Raw genomic sequence first — 21,692 nt, 5'->3', positions numbered from 1 at the left:
AAACTCAGTTTTTATAGGTTTTGTTCAGAGCTGTTTTCAACCTTTGTCTTTACTATCAGAAATGCAATCATTTTATTCCATTTCTATGAGTCTGACTTGCAGGCCTATCCCTATACTACCTCTCCTCTCATCTGATTATGGATTATGTAAAAAGGCTTCCCCGAGGTTTGTTATAGCGTTCTAGAAACACTGCCCCTAGAACTAAACACAGAATTCCACTTAAAATTCTCTGTGATAAAAGTTATGTGGGTAGGAGAATATTTCCATTTTGTTTCTAATACTCTTAATTATGCCTGTCTGTTTTGGCCACTGCGGCACATCAGGGTAATGTCCTCAGAAAATCATCTATTCTGATAGTAGTCTCAACAAGCCATTTGGAATAAAGACAGTAAGATGAGTTCACCTGTGTGGACCCATCGAATAAGTAATAAGAGCATGGCCCAGCTTCCTAACTAAATAATGTTGAATACTTTTCTCTAATGCATTCCCTTAAACTTGTTCATTTGATCCTCATGCCATTTCTCTGCCAGTTTAGACTCTAGAGATTTTCCTATAGTTTATACACATTGACTTGGCATTTCATTACTCCTTTTTTTTTTTAAAGATTTTATTTATTTATTTGACAGAGAGAAATCACAAGCAGATGGAGAGGCAGGCAGAGAGAGAGAGAGGGAAGCAGGCTCCCTGCTGAGCAGAGAGCCCAAGGCGGGACTCTATCCTAGGACCCTGAGATCATGACCTGAGCCGAAGGCAGTGGCTTAACCCACTGAGCCACCCAGGCGCCCCTCATTACTCTTTTTTGTAAAAGCTTGTATGATTTGCTAACTTGGAGACTTTCTTTTTTTTTTTTTTTTAAGATTTTTATTTATTTATCAGAGAGAGAGAGGGGGAGAGAGTGAGCACAGGCAGACAGAATGGCAGGCAGAGGCAGAGGGAGAAGCAGGCTCCCTGCTGAGCAAGGAGCCCAATGTGGGACTCGATCCCAGGACGCTGGGATCATAACCTGAGCCGAAGGCAGCTGCTTAACCAACTGAGCCACCCAGGCGTCCCTAACTTAGAGATTTTCATATGTTGTTTGTCCAATTATTTATACCAAATGTAAAATAAGAATTGTCATGAAATGGATCTATAAAAAATTTTATGTAGTTCATTCAGAGAAGTGTTCATTTATTTTATTTTCTTTTGTCACTACTAAATAAGCTTCTTATTCAGACAAAGTAGATACGTTATTTTAAATGTAACACTTTACAAAAGTCTTCATGACTATTTTAACTGTATTATACCTATCAGTGGCCTTTTATTTAAAAAAAAAAAAAAAGGCATTTGTATTTTCTCAAAGAGCTCTCCAGATATCCAATTTATGGCTAGTTTCTAAAGAATTTGTGAGAGAATATGAGGACCTTGAGGGCAAAGGGATGGCCCTTCTTCAACTTTTATCACCAGTACCTCTCACCTTGTACATTAGGAGAGTTCAGCAAGTCTTTGTTCCACTGAAGTTGACTGTGCCTCTTAGTAGCATCTCAAATTTTCTTCTGTAGCCTAGGATTTTCAATTGATACAGAGTTCATTAGCTTATTGAGTATGAAAGTGAGGTTCACCAAGAACATCATACACCTCCCTTAGCCCTGCCAAGTCAGAGTCCTTTTGTCAAGGACTTATTCCTCCAGCAAATGGATATTTATGAGTTGGACCTCTGTGTATAGAATGCCCTCTATTTCAAATCATCATCCCTAAACTCTCAGCTAAAAAGAAACAAAACACAGATGAAATCAGAAATATGGAACACAGAAAGGAGAAAAGGATATTCACGTTTTGTGTCTCTGACATAATCACCATCTCCTTTCATCTGACTCAGAGAAAAGCATCCTTTAGCATTATTTTTCTCACTTTACTGATGAAGATGAAGTTGTACGTTAGAAATTTAAGTCACTTGCTGAGAATCGAACAGTTACTTGGAATCAAAGATGACATTGAAACTCAGGTCAGTCTGACTATGTCTTTGTATGTATCATCTGATACCAAGCCTGAAAATAACACAAACTCAACCATGTCTGACAAAATGGATATGCAATAAGTAAGGGTTGAATGAAAGTATGAATGAGTAATTGCCTCTAATATTTGTACTACTTCTGCATATTCTACCACTTTTTCAAAGGGATTGTTCTGGATTGCAGTATCGAAGCTGTCAGATTCAGCATACCATTTACTTTTAGGACAGGACAGTCATGTTCCAAAGCAAAAATAATGATAAAAGCTAGAGGCAAGTCACGAGGCTGGAATAAAATGTATGCAATTAAGGATCTGGAAAGAACAAAAGCAGCCACTAAGGGGAAAAAAAAAATCAGCAAGATTTTAACTATCCAAGGGTAGGGACACCAGATGATAGAATTTGAACTTTAAGAGCAAACACCAAAGCACCGTCTCAACAGGTCAAGGCATGTGAGGCAATGTCTATCAGGGAAACATATTTCTACAGTCCTCCAATTCCTGATCTCTTCCCTTCTATGGCTGACTTGATCAATATCTGTGTACCCAGTCATTTTGCTTTCTAATAGAATTTTATATCTTCAGTGTGAGCTGACCGTGATTCCAAAAGGGTGAGTTCTGTTTAGCATTTAGGGTGTATTGAAGTAATCTGTTTCTGTCAAACGCTGTTTTTGGCACTTGACAAATATTGGTTGGGTATTTGGAATGAAAATACAGACTTAATGACATTGGATGGGTATCTAAACAATTTGAGGTGATTAATATCTAACTGATTTTATGATTATTCCATAAAGATCATCACCCTTGCTTTCAAATTGCTCACACTCTAACGATGGGTTCCAAACAATTTAAGTAGTATACCTTGCATTAAGTGAGATCGGTTTTCACAGAGTTTTACAAAGTCTTCATAAAATTAATTTACCTGAATTTAATGTACTAACTTTAACCAGTCAATTTTAACTAATAATTATATTCAAATGAACATTTATGTGCATACTGATGCAGGTTCCAACTGAAATGAAGACATCTCTCTTCAAAAAGCTGTTCATGATTAAGAGAAGAAGGAAGAAAGAAAGGAAGAAGGGGAGGAAGGCAGGGAAACAAACTTGGATTATAGGTTTTTAGACCTAAGACCATTGTTATTTGCATAGCTGTACAGTGCATTAAGAAGCTTGGGTCTGTTGTGCTCACTTTCTTTTTTCTTTTATTTAATAATCTTTGATGTTTAATTTTTTAAATTAACATATAATGTATTATTTGTCCCAGGGCCACAGGTCTGTGAATCATGGGACTTACACATTTCATAGCACTCCCCATAGTACATACCCTCCCCAATGTCCATAACCAAGCTACTCTATCCCCACCCTCTCCCCGAAGCAACCCTGTTTGTTTCATGAGATTAAGAATCTCTTATGGGGGCGCCTGGGTGGCTCAGTGGGTTAAAGCCTCTGCCTTCGGCTCAGGTCATGATCCCAGGGTCCTGGGATTGAGCCCCGCATCAGGCTCTCTGCTCAGAGGGGAGTCTGCCTCCCTTCCTTTCTCTCTCTGCCTGCCTCTCTGCCTACTTGTCTATCAAATAAATTAAAAAAAAAAAAAAAAAAAAAGAATTTCTTATGGTTTGTGTCCCTCCCGATCCATTTTGTTTCATTTTTTTCCTTCCCTACCCCCTACAACCCCTGCCCTGCCTCTCGAATTCCTCATATCAGAGAGATTTGAAGCTCTTGACATATGAATGTTATCATCTCCATTTACATACATGGGAAAAGTGATGAATAATGCACACACATCCATTAGCCTTAAGCAGTCTCTCAACACATTTGAGCTCTATCTATAGTTATTTCAATGGTTCAAATACAGCAGAAAAACTTAAAAAGTACAGTGCTGTTATTGTTATCATTTGTTTATCAGACACAGAAAATATTTTATATATTATAGAGATAGCTGACTCCTTTTTCAGATCCTTTACTTTCTAATTGAAAAAACAAAGTAGGAAATCCAAATCCTGTTTTGATATTTATAAATGATAGTTAAAATTCAATATAATTAGAACTATAAGAATGTGTGGTTTTATAAGCATATAACACTATATGAGAGAACAGGGAAATATTGGGAGGAAATTGAGCACAGCACATTTCCATGAATGAACAGACCTGGAGTTTTAAACCAAACCCTCTAATTACTTTTTCTGTATGTTCTTGGGCAAAGCAATTTATCTCTCTAGGTCTCTATTATAATCCAAGATGAGGAAAAGATAGTTTGACCATGGTGTATGGAGGGCAGCATTAGCTCAGATTCATTTTCATTTGATACACTTACTTTTTTTGATAGCATCACTTGAAGTCAATCTTTATCATTCCTAAACTCTGGTTAGCAGACCCACTATTTAACATAATAGTTTAAAAGCAGCCTTAACACATTCCTGTGAGAAATTTAAGATCATATATGAACAAAGAGAGAAGACTTCTTTCTTTACGGTTGCTTTATGCTTCTCTTCCTTCCTCTTCTCTCTTTTTCTTGCCTTGCAGCCTTTCTGTCTTTATCTCAGTCATCGATATTCCTCTCTCCTGACAGGCTTTTCTGCTGCACTCCTACACGCCTCCACATAGCTAACCAATACCCTGACTTCATGCGTCTAGTCAAGCCAAAAGTCACTTAGAGATTTCTGTGTCAACATTTTAAAAATTTGAGTCTTAGAACCTGATTAACACGTTGCAACCAATTTATTGGATGCCTCATGGTTAATTGTTCACTGCTGGTGCAATAATCTAGGGAAAGGGGGCAGGTGTGGGAGGTGCTGCAGGGTAAGGGCCAATGCACTGCAGGAGCTAAATCCTGTGGGACAAAAGCCTCTTTCTACAAAACAAATAAACAACAAACAAAAAAACACATAATGAACTGGACAGATGCTCCAAACTGAATTTCCCAACTGTGGATTCTATATTTTATGATGAATATCAATGTCAGAGACTGCTCATTAGGTTCATGGTGGATAATATAATTTATTTAGAATATCCTGGGCAGCCAATTGGGCATTAGGCCTTGAAGCCTTAGCCCACTAGGTCACTACCTTGTTTTCATTCAAGTGCACACTTTTCATCTTTCTTTTATAAATACTTAGAAACACTTTTGCCTCACAATTTAATTCAAAATAAGTAAAACCCTATTATAGTGAATAACTAGAAATTGTTATTTGGATAATTTATCCTACAGAATAAATGTATATATATTAACATATAAATTGAATACAAACACACACACACACATACACATATTTGAAACAGGTTGGGGCGCCTGGGTGGCTCAGTGGGTTGAGCCGCTGCATTCGGCTCAGGTCATGATCTCAGGTTCCGGGGATCCCCGGCTCTCTGCTCAGCGGGGAGCTTCCTCCTCTCTCTCTGCCTACCTCTCTGCCTACTTGTGATCTCTCTCTGTCAAATAAATAAATAAAATCTTTAAAAAAAAAAAAGATTGAAACAGTTTGGCACATGGAAATCCTACATTTCTAATAGTTTCATGGCTCTTCTTCATAGTGGAGTATGAAATTTGTCCTTTTACTTTTGCTATTAACTCTGGCAAAACAAAGTAAACAAAATGCTGGGAGCATTTATAAAGGAAATTATAGATATATTTTTTTTAGACTTCTGAATTTTCTGACATATTGATTACTCAAATAACTTTTCGGAACAAGTAATTTATATTTGTCTTTTAAATTGCTGATTTTCATAAGCAGCATTTGTCAGTAGAACATTTGACTTCTATTTCTCTTTCTGTAGTAATGATAGCTGTTCCAGTCACCATTTGTCTTAACCATGGATATTTATCACCTAAGAATTTTCCAGTTACAAATGGTAGAAAACTCTGTTCAAGTCAGTTTAAGCAAAAAGAGAAATTCAATGACTCAGATCACTAAACAAATCAAGGAATACTGATTTTGGCATGGCCAGATTTAGGGCTTCAAAATAGTTCCTCAGGACCTGTGTTTTCTCCATTTGGTTCACTAAACAAATCTGGTCCATTATTATGCTAATTGCGAGTAATCTGAACTGTCAAATATCTGTTTTAAATTCTTATTAAATGGAGAAGTATTCTTCTAAATAATTTTTGGGCACTGTACCAGTCAGAGTTCCACCAGAAAAATAGAACCAGCAAGATTCATGAATATGTATAGATTTCTTACAAGTATTGATATGTGGTAGATGAAAATGCTTAGGACAGGCAGTCTTAGAAAGGGCAGGCTGAAAGTCTTGGGCAAAGCTGCTAGTAGTATCCACAGGTAGATATTCTTCCTCATGGAGACTTTGGTTCTGCTCTTAAAGCTATTTAACTGAGTAGAATAAATGCACCCAGATTATAGGAAATAATGTCCTTTGTTAAATTTAGCTGATTATATATGTTAATCAGATACACAAAACATCTTCACGGTAACACCTAGGTCAGAACTAAATTGAATCAAGGGAGACTGTCTTGTTAAATAGCCAGGCGAAGCTGAATATCAGTCATAGGCACTGATATTTGAAGAAAAAAGACATGGAGAAGGAGGAGCAAACAGCAACTTAAAATTCTAACACAGATGTGATTCAAATAACCTCTTCTCTGAAAAACTGAATGGCCTCCATGTAAATTGCGACAAGATTACCATTATTGAATAACCTACTATTTTTAATATTTTGACTATGACACTAACAAGAGCTTGTTAGAAGGCCTTCTAACAATCAGCAGAGCTACACTACCAACTTTTCCTGAGTATTCATAAATTGTAAAGTACATCTATCTTCAATGATCTTGATTCCTATTCCCTCCAGAGGGACATAGGAATTCCCTATTGTATTACCAGAACCTTCAACATAGTAGATGCTCACTTAATATTTCTGAAAAGAAAGAATGATTAGGGAAGGGAAGGGAGGACTAGATACAGGCATATTTTCAATATTTTGCTATTACTAATAAAGTTATGGGGATAACTTAGTGCCTTCATTGTCTCTTATTTGTGAATATGTCTCGTCAAGATAAATTTCTGGAATAGAGATTGCTGGATCAAAGGACACGTACATAAATAACTTTTCTTTTAGATATTGCCCAAATTTGCTCCACACTGATTATAGGAATTAGAGATTTCAGGAAGCTCCCCAGGTGATTATTGTATCCAGTAAAGCTTAGAAGTCAAGTATTCACTTTTTTGAATATTAATTCTCTTGTCAAAAAAAAAAAAAAGTGCACCTGTAGTACTATAAGTAATGCAGTATTTACTAGCATAGCTGCCAATTTGTACATCCTTACACACTGATTGTTGAAGGAACCCCTGAAGCTCAGCCCAGTCAAGAAACTCTGGTGTAGGGGCAGCTCACAATTATAAAAATAGTTGTTTTTCTAACTCAGTGGGGACAGTCGATTCCCTTCACTAGCTTCCCTCGTCTTCTGCAGTCTTACCTACATGCAGCCTAAGCTTGATCCTTCATTTCTGCTTAAAACTAAACCAAGAGATTTGGATAACATCACTTATGAAGAAGTTATTGATTTACAGAATTTTGCCTTATTTTTTTTCTAAGTACATCTTTCCTTCACAGCTAGGAAAGTGAACATCAAAGAAATCTTTATTCTCTTTACACTGCTATTTTATCTGTATAACCATATGAGTTTATCATCATTACAGTATTATTACACAATCTATTCCAACAGCAAACTGAGATGTGTACAAGTATAAATAACAAATAATATACAAGAAAACTGTGCTGTAAAATTTCATTTTTCTACATGCTGTTTTCCCCCCACTTAGTAAGAATTTAAAATAGAAATTGACAGTTCAGTTAACTGGCAATTAGCATAGCAATGGACCAGATTTGTTCAGCAGTCCACAACTTCATGGATACTTACCTTAGTCACTTCTGAGACAACCATCTGTGTTATTTCAGCTCAGAAAAAATGTCTTCATAAACCAATAGGACTTCCTTAATGCAGAAATTAGGTTATACATCTCTGCATATCTCAAAGAGCAACTTCTTGACATCTAATATATTACTGCAAATATCTTACTGTTCCACATGAATCAAGTATATTGAGCATGAGCCTTTGGATATTGACATCCTGTAAACTGACCCTTGAAGGACTCCTAAAATAGCATTGCCCTTGGTCATGAAGTTAATATACCTAGACTATAAAATCCATTCTTCATATTAAATGGAATGGTACCTTGAGATCTTATAAGACAGGTAGACTTAGACTTTCTGAGAGAAATCTGAAGTCACAATATACTTAAGAAATATATTTTATGAAAGTTGTTATACTAGAAGGCTACTCTCTATTCACCTTGTTCCCAGTCAATTAATTATCAAGTCCTATTGACTAAGATCCCAAAATATTTCTGAACTTTCTTCTCTTTTCCATCCTCAGCCCCTGTACTAATGTGTAACTACCAAACTAGTATATTCTTGTCTAATCTCTTAGTACTTTCAAACCAGCCTACTCATGGGTGGCAGTATTCTTAAAATTCTCATTGGTTGTATTAAATATCCTACTTTAAAGTAAACAAAGTAGCAAGTTTTTGCTAGATACTAGATACAGGTCGTCTGACCCTCTTAGGAATACAGCTAAGTATTGTTATAATCTGGTGTCTGTATTTAAGTAGAAAGGAATGCTGAGGAGATGCCATTAAAAATGAAAATTGGCCAGGCACTGGAAAGCCAAGTCTTACCATGAACCCATCACTAATGCCTACAAATTCTCTAAAGGGAGCTATATATAAAAAAAGATAGTGTAATCAAACTAAGACAACAATGATTTATTGTTAGCTAATGATTTGGGTTCCAAGTAGAATTCCATTGGGCTGTGCTGGATAATGTGGAAAATGTATTTATTTCCCTAAGCTAGAATGGCCTTATCCATATTTTTCCCCCTTTAGTCCAATTTCAAGTCTGAGTTATAGATTTTATTGATCCAATAGGACAAAGTCAGTCCAAAGCCTTTGTGAGTGTGTGTTTGGAGGGGGGAGGGAGAGAGAGAGAGAGAGAAGGAGAGAGAAGAGAGGGAGAGTGAGAAGGAAGAAGGAGGGAAGGAAGGAGGGGGAAAAGGAAGGAAAGGAAAAAAAAAGAAGGAAGAAAATGAATGAATGGATAGACACATGATGAGGTCCTGAGCATGCAATACTGAATAAAGCATGTCGCTCTCGCCAGCAAGAACGACTCAGAGACTCACGTAGCGGCGAACCTTTTTTATTAATCGCTTTTTTCTTCCTTCTCCTCTAACCCCGGGAGCATGGGTTTTTATGCAGGCAGTGTTAACCAATCAGAATGCAGTGCTCATGCACCTCCCGCGTGAGTGGACCTAAATGAACAGCCAATCATATTCAGTCCCTTACAGCTCTTATAGTAGGCCTCCTATACTGGCTCCCGACATCTCCCCCTTTTTTATTTATTTATAATGGCTGAGATCGTGCCTGTCTTAGGTTGCCAATCCTCAGCACACATGCTTACCCGTCATCGGGTACTCTCCCTGGTCGAAGAGCCCCTGTCTTAGGTTGCTATGGTGTGGGATCAGTCTTACCCGTCTTTGACTACCGATCTAGCATGCTTAGCCATATCTGGGGGGAGGTACCAGCCTCAAGAGCCATCATGGCTTGAACCATGAGGTGTTATTGTCGTTGATTGCGACGGATACGGCCACACACCCAACGTAACATTAGTACGTTAGCTGTGATTAAGAGAACAGCCATGGCACCAAGTCCGGCCCACGGTTTGAGGAACGAAACAGATTGCTGTAACATTTTTTTTTTCCACTCACTAACAGGTGCAATAGTTACTTTGGTAGAATTTGTGGATATAATTTGAGCTCGTAATCGCCTAGTTAAATTTTGAAATTGATGGTTCCAGGTACCATTAAGCATTCTTCCCAATTGTTGAGACAGATTGGCCGCTACTGACAAGTTATTGTAAGCTACGGGAGTAACACAAAGTCCCGCCATATTATGTATACATCCTGTATACATAAGAGATTATAGATTCTAAGACATCTATTTGTTCCTGTACTAGATCGACTCTTTGATTTACAATAAGGATCCCAGCATGCAAATGTCCGTTAATTTGTTCTTGCGTAGCCAATGCTTCAGCGACCATTCCTGTGACGTTGTTGAGCGCAGCTGCTGTCTGTACTGACGTTGTCAACGCTACTGCAGCAGCAGTGGTGGTGGTGGCAGATGCTGCAATAGCCGCAATGATGGCCGCTGTTATCCCAAAATCTCTTTTATGCCGTAGCAACACAGGCAAGTTATCGGAGTTCACTTGCACTGGCATAGGGATGTATGTCGGTATCTTGGCTATTACTGCCGAGTCTCCCACCATGGCGTTCCAAAATTCTGATAGCAGACAATTCTGGGACTCACAAGAGAAACTAGATGACTTGTTAATAGTAGAAGCATTAAAAACTATGAAGAGAAAGGGAGCTCTAACACAGACAGGCGTTGGTGAGTAACTTATATGTTTAGCTGAGGTGCAATTGCAAGTAACATTTGTTTCAAATCGAGAGCCTACGTGATAGTTGTACGTACAGTTACGCCATGTAGACCCATTAATAAAGTGAAGGCTTTCCAAGCCTGTACATGCCTGTGCAGTGTTGCAGAGCAGCCACCTATCTAGAAGGTGAGCTGATGCACCTTGCGCCGGGTCTTGGTAGGTATAATTATAGCCAAAAAAGGTGGAGTTAGAGTAAGTGGGGATTTTAGGACTGAATGAGAATCCTGTTCCCACCCAAACTTCTGAGAGGCTACTATGGCAGCCACTCGTGCGGTGCAGCTCGCACAATAGCAGGCCTTGGTGCAGCAAGGTTTATACGGAGGAGGCCCCTCGTAAGGTGGCGCTGTTGGGGCTGGGCACGTGGGCATAGGATCTAAGTTATCTACCACTTCCATCTTTGTTTGTAACTGCGCCATAGCTCCTTCTTCCGCTTTTAATTTCAGCTGTGCCATAACTTCCCCCTGCATTTTGAGCTGCGCCATAGCCTTCTTTAGCTCTTCCTCCTTTTTTGCAAGCTCCTTTTGCATCTTGCTCACCTTTTGGCTTTTGGGCGATTTCCCTCCTCTGCCCCTTTCATCATCGCTCGAGCTAGATCCCTCACTGTCTGAGTGTCTGTTTGAGCTTTCACTCTCAGAGCTAGTGTCCTTCAAGGAGCCTTTACAAGATTCCTCTTTCACTTGTTCTAAGATCTCCCCTCCCAGTTTCACGGCCTGGCGTATGGGCTCTCACGGGGATTGCAAACAAACTTTCACTAAAGACCAAACGGCCAGGGTTCCCGGTGTAGTGTGCAGATCGCGTCTAAGGTCTTCTCCTAAATGCTCCCACTGAGGGATGCTTAATATCCCTTCCTCCAAAAACCAGGGAGCTGTTTGTCCCACTTCTCTCAAAAACAAACGAGCTGTTTTATTTTTTAAAGGAGTACCAATTGCTTTAAGGATATCAGAAAGCGGCCCCAGCATTTTATATGTGGCCATCTCGTTTCCCATACCGGAAAGCTTTCTACGCTCATCCTCGACTTGAGGAACTTTCCCTGTCACTAGACAGAAATAGGTGCACTCTTTACCTGATCCGCCAACTCCGTGCATCTCTCACGATGAGATTCCCGGGTTTCGGCACCACTTGTCGCTCTCGCCAGCAAGAATGACTCAGAGACTCACGCAGTGGCGAACCTTTTTTATTAATCGCTTTTTTCTTCCTTCTCCTCTGGGTTTTTATACAGGCAGTGTTAACCAATCAGAATGCAGTGCTCATGCACCTCCCGCGTGAGTGGACCTAAATGAACAGCCAATCATATTCAGTCCCTTACAGCTCTTATAGTAGGCCTCCTATACTGGCTCCCAACAAAAGCAGATATGTCCTTTGTCTTCTAGGAGTTTATAGTCTACTTAGTAAACAGATCTTAAACATACCGTGTGTGTGTGTGTGTGTGTGTGTGTGTGTGCTGTATCTTTTATGCAAGTAAAATAAAGAAGAACATTGTAAAAAATACAGAATGACATGAAATTATATCAGATGGACCTAACTAATATTGGAAAGGTAGGAAAGGTTCCCCTGCCCCCCTCCCCCCCCAACAGGAATTGACGTGTAGGTTGAAATCTAAAGTCAAGATTGAGATACCATGGCCTAAATTACTTTCCAGACTGGGGGACAGGATATGTGAAGTGCAGAATGGAAGAAAAGACAGTTTGTTCAAGAAACTGAAACATGGCCAAAGTGTTAGAAGTATAGAAGCATACCACTAGAGGGCCAAGGTATTAGAAGTGGGGAAGTATACCAGTAGATGATGCTGGAGAGATAGGCAGAGACTAGATCATGCTCACCATTGTTGGTAATGTTAGGAATATGAGGTTTTATGCTGACTGCTATTAACAGCTATAGAAGGGTTTTATTATACATTATCCCCTTTTCATCTTAATAAGATTCCTTTGGCATCAATGAGGAGAGTGGTTTTAAAGAAATAAGAAACAGAGATGAGTTATAAGTCCCCAGGCAAGAGATGATGGTGACTGGGTTTAGAAAAGAGAAACAGAACTAAATAAATATGGGATTTGAGATATATTTTGAAGCTACCAGTGTCAGGATGTGGTGATGAACTAGATGTAAAAGATAAGGTAGAAGTTACAGAGGATAAATTCCTGATTTCTAGAATGAGTGATTGGGTAAAAAGTGACAGTATTCATCAAAACAAAATGAGGGGATAAATTTTGTAAGAAAGAACAAGAATTTACTACTGGATATGTTACATTTAAGATACCTCAAAGAATTTCAATGCAAATATCAAAAAGGCAACTGTATTTATGAGTTAGAATCTCAGAAGACAGGTTAGAATATAAAAGAGTTATTATAATACTAATGAAAATCATGGAAACTTTAAAGACTTCTTTATGAGAAAATTTAGGGATTCCACATCTGAACCTGGGAACCTCCAGTTTTAGAATCCTGGCCAGGATACAGAAAGAGGTAGTGGAAAAGGTAGCTAAGATAAAGCAATCAAGAAGTAAGAATACCTTGGGGCATCTGGGTGGCTCAGTGGGTTAAGCCACTGCCTTCGGCTCAGGTCATGATCTCAGGGTCCTGGGAACGAGTCCCGCATCGGGCTCTCTGCTCAGCAGGGAGCCTGCTTCCTTCTCTCTCTCTCTGCCTGCCTCTCAGTGTACTTGTAATTTCTCTCTGTCAAATAAATAAATAAAATCTTAAAAAAAAAAAAAGAAGGAAGAATACCAATACAGTGCTAAAAGAAAAAAAAATAATCAAAAGGAAGAAAGGGATTAACTTGGTCTAATGCTATAGAAAGGTTAGTAAAAAGGGCTGAGAAAGGTTTAGATACATGTTAAGTAACTGCCAATCTCTGTAGGTTAAAAAAAAAGTGGAATGATAGAATGGTGGGGTTGGAGGAGATATCAGTGAGGTAGAAGGATGATTGAGAGGAATAACATTCAGCTTGTATGAAAAATTCTTTGGAGAAGGTTGGATGCAAATGAAGCCTAGAGAGAAAGGGCCAGAAATGGAGAGTGTTTTGAGGCTAAAAGAAAAGGTTTATTTCAGGATGATAAATAGTAGAGCAAGCTCATATGTTAAAGGTAAGATTTAGTAGAAAAGGAGAGGTTAAAAATGCAGAAAGAAGTGGGAATTATTGAAGCCAAGTTTCAGAGGAGATGGGATGTGTATATGTGTTCCTGTTCACTTTGTATTGGATTCAAAGACCAGAGGAGGCTTCCATATGCATTACAAAAGGAGAAGGTGGGAGAGAATTAATGTAGATGCAGATGGGTTTTAGCTGGGGCTGTAAGAAAGCAGAGTTGCTTTTTGATGTGCTCTCAATTCTCTATCCAATAAGAGGAAAGATCATCCTCTGAGAGTGGAGTAGGCTGGAATGGGGTGAATTAGAAGGCAGGGAACAGTGGGAAAGAAATGAGAAATAGAATTTGAAGGTTGGCTGAACGGCAGAGAATGGAGAGGGTCAGTGGGGACAATGTCTCAATGAACTCGAAGAGTTATTGCAGTGAGAGCACCTGCACAATACGATAGAAAACACTGCCAAGTGAAAGAATAAGAAGCTCTTGTATGTGTGTGGGGGGTGGGGAGGGGTATCTCTTTCAGTGAAGGTAAAATTTCTGGTGATGACAAACAATATAGTTTTTATCATGATGGAAATTTGTGGTTGAATGTGCTGGAAATAAAAGGTCAGATGCAGAGAGGAGGTCAAGAAAGCAAGGGAAAAGTTGTGGGATCCATTTATCCTGTAGATACTTCCCTAGTTTGGTTGTGGTCAGAAAGAGAGAAAACTGGGCACTGACTCTTAAATAAAAATAATTAGATTAAAAAAAAATCAGAAGGTTGGGCACCTGGGTGGCTCAGTGGGTTGAGCTGCTGCCTTCGGCTCAGGTCATGATCTCGAGTTCCCAGGATCGAGTCCCGCATCGGGCTCTCTGCTCTGCAGGGAGCCTGCTTCCTCCTCTCTCTCTCTGCCTGCCTCTCTGCCTACTTGTGATCTCTCTCTGTCAAATAAATAAATAAAATCTTTAAAAGAAAATCAGAAGGTTGACAGATGATTCTTTGAGGATGGATGTGATTTATGAGACTCTCAATAAAGCAGGAGGTTTTACAAAATAAGAGGAAAATAATAATCTAGAATTAATAATAGGTCAGGGCACTGATTTTGTATCTACCTCTGAGGTTCTTGTTAGGAGCCCATATTTCCTTTTCTTTCTTTCTTTGTTTCTTTCTTCCTTCCTTCCTTCCTTCCTTCTTTCCTTCCTTTCTTTCCTTCTTTTCTTTCTTCTAAATTAAACTCCTTTTTTATAGTTATGATTTATTTATTTAATAAATAAATACAATAGTAGTGAGAGAGTATCTATTGTAAATAAATATAATAGAGAGTGAGAGAATGAGTGAGATAGTGAGTGACAGAGTGCATGAGCAGGGAGGAGAGGGGCCCTGGAATATTGACCTGAGCCCAGGGCAGACACTTAAGTGACTGAGCCGCCCGTGTGCCCCAGGAGCCCACGTTTTCAATGACTGCTGGGAAATATGACCTCAGGAGGTGCTAAGTTTCAGTCAGTAAAGGTAAAACATTGGAAACTACATGAAGGGTATAGTCTTAGAATATTGGGGCATTTATGATCATGGAGTAGAGTTTCAGAGGGCAGATCAGAAGGGGTTTGGTAGGAAGAGATGAGGTTTGTCTTAGATAAAGAAGAGTTTCTAAGAATTCCAATTATGGTCTGAAAATAATGACTGCAGGTTGGTGAAAATGTGAAGCCAAATGTGTCATTATCTTCCAGGCAGTTAGATGTGACAGGTCCAGTTGAGCCATGGGTAGAAGGAATGAGTAAATGAACATAAACCACATGGTTCTTTTCTTGGAGAATAGAGGAAGTGATGCAAGTAAGCAGGTCAATTTGGACCATCCTTTTTCTTCCTGATAGGGTCAATACTTTACCCTCAGGCACTGACAACCCAGAGAGATGATTAAGCTTTTGTTTTTTTTTTCCCCCACTGTGTCCCAATGTGTGTTAAGCAGTGATGAAATACCTATGTGACAAAGAGAAAAATAATAATAATAAATAATGTGCAGATCTATTTTTCTCTCTCCCCCCACTCCAAACCCCAAGAGAGAGAGATTATGTGTGTGCCAGTGGGGTGGGGTTGGGCAGAAGAAAAAGAAGAGAAAGAATCTTAAGCAGGCTCCAAGCCCAGTGCAGAGTGGAAAGCTGGGCTTGATCTCAGTATCATGATCTGAACTGAAATCTAGAGTCAGATGCCTAGCTAATTGAGCCACCCAGGGCCCCCTCTCTACCTTTTTTTAACCACTCCCTCTTTCCAATGGTAGGTTTATTAATTGCTGAGTTGAATCTTGTCTCTCAGAATATGGAAAATGGAAAACAAATGGAAGGAAAGCCTAAGATACTAAGGTTTCTTATTTTTTATTATTTGGTTAAAATCATAAAAAAAGATGAGTTCAAGGCAGTGTTGGGGTCAGGTATAGATTGATGTTGGCTGTATTTGAGTTTGTGAGAGAGTTTAGCCAGCTGGAATTAGGGAAGAACGTTTGGAAATCTATGGTTTGAGTATATATTCAGTTTTTTAAAAAATGAAAGGCGATTTTTAAAAATGATTTTATTTATTTATTTGACAGAGAGATAGAGAGCACAAGTAAGCAGAGCAGGAGGCAGAGGAGAGGGAGAAGCAGGCCCTCCACTGAGCGGGGAACTTGACCTGGGGCTCAATCCCAGGAGATTGGTCATAGCCTCAGCCGCAGGTAGATGCTTAACTGACCGAGCCACCCAGGCACCGCGGAAGGATGATTTTTTTTTTTTTTTAATGCTGTTCATTAATAGTATCCTTCTTTGTCTTCTCATGGGAGGTTGCAAGAAAGGTTGCAGATGTTTTCTATTTATGAAAGATTGATTTTTTTTTTTTTAAAGTGACCCAGTGTCAAGATGGGAGTTTTTTGAGGATTAAATATAAAAATCATAAAATGATTGCTTTATTTATTTATTTATAATTAATATACAATGTTATACTAGTTTCAAGTGTGTAACATAATGATTTACCAATCCTGTACATTACTGAATGCTCACCAAGATTATAAATATAGTCATCATCTATTACCATATATTATAATATTGATTATATTCCTTCTGCTGCATCTCCATGATATAATTATTTTCTAGGAGGAAGTTTGTGCCTCTTAATCCCCTTTATCTATATTACCCACCCTCCCATCTACCTCCCCTCCTGAAGCCATAAATTTGTCTCTGTATTAGAGAATCTGTTTTTGTTTGTTCATTTGTTTTTGTATTAGATTCCACATATGAGTGAAACCATATGGTATTTGTCTTTCTCTGACTTCTTTCACCTACCATAATACCCTCTCGGTCTATCCCTATTGTCAGAAGTGGCAAGATCTCATTCTTTTTTTATGGCCAGGTAATATTATAAATTATAATATATAATCTTTATTCATTCATCTGTTGATGGACACTTCTGTTGCTTCCATATCTTGACTATTTTAAGTAATACTGCAATAAACATGGGGGTGCATATACCTTTTCAAATTAGTGTTTTCATTCTCTGTGGATAATACCCAATAGTGGAATTACTGGATCATATGGCATTTTCATTTTTAATTTTTTGAGAAAATTCCATACTGGTTTCCACAGTGGTTGCACCAATTTATGTTCCCACCAACATGAGTTCCCTTTTCTCCACAGTCTTTCCAACACTTGTTATTTCTTGTCATTTTCACTAACCTTTCTAATTGGTGCGAAGTGATATTTCATTGTGGTTTTGATTTGCATTTCCCTGATGATTAGTGATTTTGAGCATCTTGTGTCTGTTGGCCATCTAGATGTCTTCTTTGGAAAAATATCTAGCCAACTGCTTTGTCCATATCTTGATCAGACTATTTCTTTTTGGTGCTGAGTGTATTAGGTCTTTCTGTATATTTGGATATTCACCCCTTATTAGATATGTCATTTACAAATATCTTCTCCCATTTGTTTTATTTAGAGTTAATGTTAACTCTAAATAAAAAGTGGTATGATATTTGATTGTCCAATATCTTCAGGACAAGAGTGATCTAAATAGAACATTAAACAATGTAGTGGTTTCTTATGGCTCTTAACTTCTAAGTATAGAAACCCACCAAAGCCAACTCAAATATACAGAGATTTCCTGAGATAATATGGAAAATCATACATGTTCATGCAACTAAAGATAAGAAATAAAGATGGACTCTGTGGGGCCCAATTCCTCACTCAAGGATTACAGGGCTCATTTCATTCCGATTTTCTGTCTCATGGCTCACCCACTTCTATGTACACATTCCAATATTCCTCCTCTCTCACTGCCCCTGTCCCCATCCTCACCCCAGCTGTTCCTCTTGCCCATGTTAGAACAACTGCCACTAGGTGGCCTTCACATTTCTGGGTTTAGATATTTAGAGAAAGGATCTTGGTGACTCAGCTAAACCTACAATTTGTTTTCATTTCTATGGCATGCTCCTCATTGATCTAATTATCTGTCAACAGGAAGGAGAGGGATGCTATTGGTACCTAAAGCTGCCCCTCTCTGGAACATTATCTGGGTGGAGCAGGTTGAGGTAAATAAGGATGTTAATGGGTCAGCCACATTGAGTGACATGTCTAATATATGTATACTTCTGGGGGAATCATTAGTGGGAATGTTTCCAGAATATAGAGTAGCCAGCAGAGAGCCAGAGTCTATATGTCAAGTTTAATTTCTGTGTGTTTATGTATGAACTAAAAACCAAGTTTGAGAGAGATTTTTCAAACAATGAAAGCAAAAACCTTAACAAGTAAAAATCAATAAATAACTGTCTTGAACAGTCTTGGCTAGGCAGAGAAAATAGTTTGTTTATCATCCACATCCCTTAAGTAGCAGGAGCTAATAGAATTTGAATTTAAAGCTCTTACTCCAAAGACTCATTACTCTTTCAGATTTACGATTGCACTTTAGAATTACAATGCTAAATATTTAATATTTCTACTTTAGTTCTGAATGTACTTAAATTACTCTATATAATGTGGAAAATTGCTTTCTCTTTCAAGTTTTTGTATACACAATGGAAGAAAAAAGTTGTATTACTATGATATTATTTGAGTAACAATTATTTTTATTTTTTATTTTTTAAAAATTTTTTAAAATTTATTTATTTTCAGCATAACAGTATCATTATTTTTTCACCACATCCAGTGAGTAACAATTATTTTAAAAATATGACTGAAAAACAAAGTTCCGAATATAATCCTTGTCAAGGAAAATACATATTATTTTGCTAAAATACGAAGAAATGCAGTTACCTACTTTAACATGTGATTAATATACATGGATGGTTTCCTAGGACTTAATGAGAACAATGTTTTTGTTTGTTTGTTTGTTTTAATCTGGTAATATGTTTTTATTTGCTCCCATCTCATCAACTCCCTAAACTAAAACTTGCTATGTAATCTCATTTTTCAGCAGTTAAAATGAATAGTAGGTAATTTCATTGTAAGAACTCTGAAAATTTCTGAATTCCATCATGAAGCTATTACCAAAATATTAGGAGTAAGAATATGACACAAAACCAAGGTTGACTATGCAGTTAAAAAGATATGGAGAGGACTCTGATGTGTTTAAATTCCCCTTTGTCCATTTGGACAAAGTACAAAACTGCAGAAGCATCATTTAAAATGTATATCACTGGCAAAAGTAAGTCTTATTTTTATCAGCTAAAGAAAATAAAATATATGTTTAAAATGTCAGTACCTATAACAATTGCTTTGCTTTAAAGTGTAAGGATGATTGGAGCCATAACTCTGTAAGCACAGTGCTCTATCACTGTCTATGAGGGTTCCCTTTGCAACTTTTGATTTATGTCAGGCAAGTTTACCAACAACACTCAAAGTTTCTTACTATCTCCAACTGTATAAAACTTATATATCTATAGTAAAACTTATATATCTATAGTAAAACAGGGCTACTCATATAACCAACAAAGATGTTAGATAAAATCAGTTTCCCGTATCTGATGAGATAAGGAAGCCAACATGATAAACTCCTACCTACTACAGATGCTGAATCAGAAGAACAATGAACTGGATGAATAAAGGACAATTTGATAGAAATATTGCTGTCCTTTATGAACTAATAGTTAAATATGTCATAGAAATACAGTTAGTAGTTGCAGTATTGTCTTATTTTAATTTAAATTTTTGTGTTAGTGGGAATCAGGTAGAATGCCATTCAAAAAATAAGTGACAGACAAGAGAAGAGCAATCACAATTTAATTTTTTTCCATGCTATAAGATAAAAAAAAAATTTGATATCACAGGAATGAACAGAGAGAGAAAAAATACCATTATTGTAATCCTGAGGGAATGAGGTATAAGACAAATTTTGGAATGGTCCCTTCTATCCACCATAACTTCATCATGGCACTATACTGGGGGCTCTGCTGTACTTGAAGCTGCATCAGCAACTCGTTTTCTGGTAGGAGAAGATGGTGAAAGGGTAACTGAGAACCTAGAAATTAATAGAATTAAGTGTTCAAAAAATACTGAATAAAATGAAGTAAATGAGACTCCAAACTACCACCATTTTTTTATGGAGAATTCCATTTTTTATGGACTTTCTGGAGTAGAGCATAGATTAATCCAGTTTCCAAGATCAGAAGTAGTTACTAGAAAGTACAAAACTATGGCAATTCAGTTCAAAAGGTATAACATAATAAAATTATGAGAAAAATCAAGCAAATTCATCATGAAGATATTCTTTAAAACAACTCATTAACCCTTCAGAAATAATCACATTGTGAACAACAAAGGAAGGCTGAAAAGCTATTCGAATAAGAAGAGCCTAGAGAAAAAAAGAATGATTAAATGCAACATACGATGCTGGATTAGACTCTACATCAGAAAAAAAAGGGGGGGGGGAATTTGACTACATAGAACATTATTGGTCAGTGAGCATAATTTGAATAAAAGCTGTATATTGTATCAGTGTTAACATTTTTTTTTTCAGTGTTGAAATTATTGATTTTGATAGGTGTACCGTGGTTATTGAAGAGAAGGTCCTTGCTCTTAGGAAAATGCAGGCTGGAGTGTTTAGATGTAGCAGGTCATAATGTTTGCAATTTCCTGTCCTGAGTACTAGCAGGACTAGAAATAGCCAGAGGGACAAAAGATGAACAACCCATGAATCTGAGTGAATGACGTAGATATTCACACGACTATTCTTATAACTTTTCTGTAAGTTTGAAATTATTTTAAAATAATGAGTTAAAAACAAAGGTATGACAAACATTCAAGCTATGGCTCTGGTAATGGCTGATCACGTAGACTTTGAGCTTATTTCCTCTGTAAAATAAAAATAATCCGCCTCTTCTGTCTTAGAGGTACGGATCAGTGACATAGTGGGGTTCACAAAGTACTATTTACTTTTCTAAGATTTGGACAAATATGTTATAGGAAAGAAAAGAGTGATTTTTCAACCCGTATCTCAGATGAAATTTAGTTAGATTTCAGACAGAAACCTTAACTTTTGTTTTCAATCACAATACAACCGTGCCTCAATTAAAGAATGCCCTAAAAGTGAAGCTTTTCTCTGTAACAGTAGTAGGAGATTTTAAACTAAGAGTAAAAATTATTAAAACAAGTAAATTCAAAAAATGCATATAACCATGTGACTATGGGTACTTGCTGCTTACAGTTTTTATGGTATCAGTGCTATTATCCTGGTGAACACTTCCATTTCTTGCATTTCAATTATAAGTGAACAGAACTCATCATAGTCAGTGTTCTGAACTTTGAGAAGGACCAATTTGGTATAAGGAACATCTTTGATGTCTCTACTGGGCACTAGTTTGTTTGTTTGTTTGTTTGTTTTACTGTGTGTTGGGATTACAAAGATAATACATTCTTTACAGTTCTAGCTCTTTACTATTTCTTCTTCACATACCCAAAGTCCTCCTATTCTTTTGATTTTACTCTTCATTAAAACAGGGGTACTTTAATAAGTCATATATTTATACTTTTCCCCCTATATTTTGACTGAATCTTACTCAGAGCATTACCTCAACCAGTTTTATTATGACCTGGAATAATATGAGAATCACTTTCATCATTCCTGCAATAAATCAATATCACTGAAAATCTTAGAAAAATAAATCATATTTTCCCTGACCGCTTTCATCATCAG

At 37.5% G+C, this 21,692-nt stretch overlaps 1 protein-coding gene and 1 pseudogene across 1 annotated transcript in view; one reads left to right on the top strand and one right to left on the bottom strand.

Moving 5' to 3' along the window:
• Positions 1-10,316, bottom strand: part of LOC131827707 (large ribosomal subunit protein eL8-like) — a 67,920-nt pseudogene extending 57,604 nt beyond the window's left edge.
• The window catches only part of LRP1B (LDL receptor related protein 1B), a 2,000,743-nt gene that overhangs the window by 1,104,404 nt on the left and 874,647 nt on the right, over positions 1-21,692 (top strand). The window lies entirely within an intron of this gene.

This window comes from Mustela lutreola, chromosome 3 (assembly GCF_030435805.1).
Source record: "Mustela lutreola isolate mMusLut2 chromosome 3, mMusLut2.pri, whole genome shotgun sequence".
In the NCBI taxonomy this organism is placed as follows: Eukaryota; Metazoa; Chordata; class Mammalia; order Carnivora; family Mustelidae; genus Mustela; species Mustela lutreola.
This window is presented reverse-complemented; position numbering and strand designations above follow the sequence as displayed.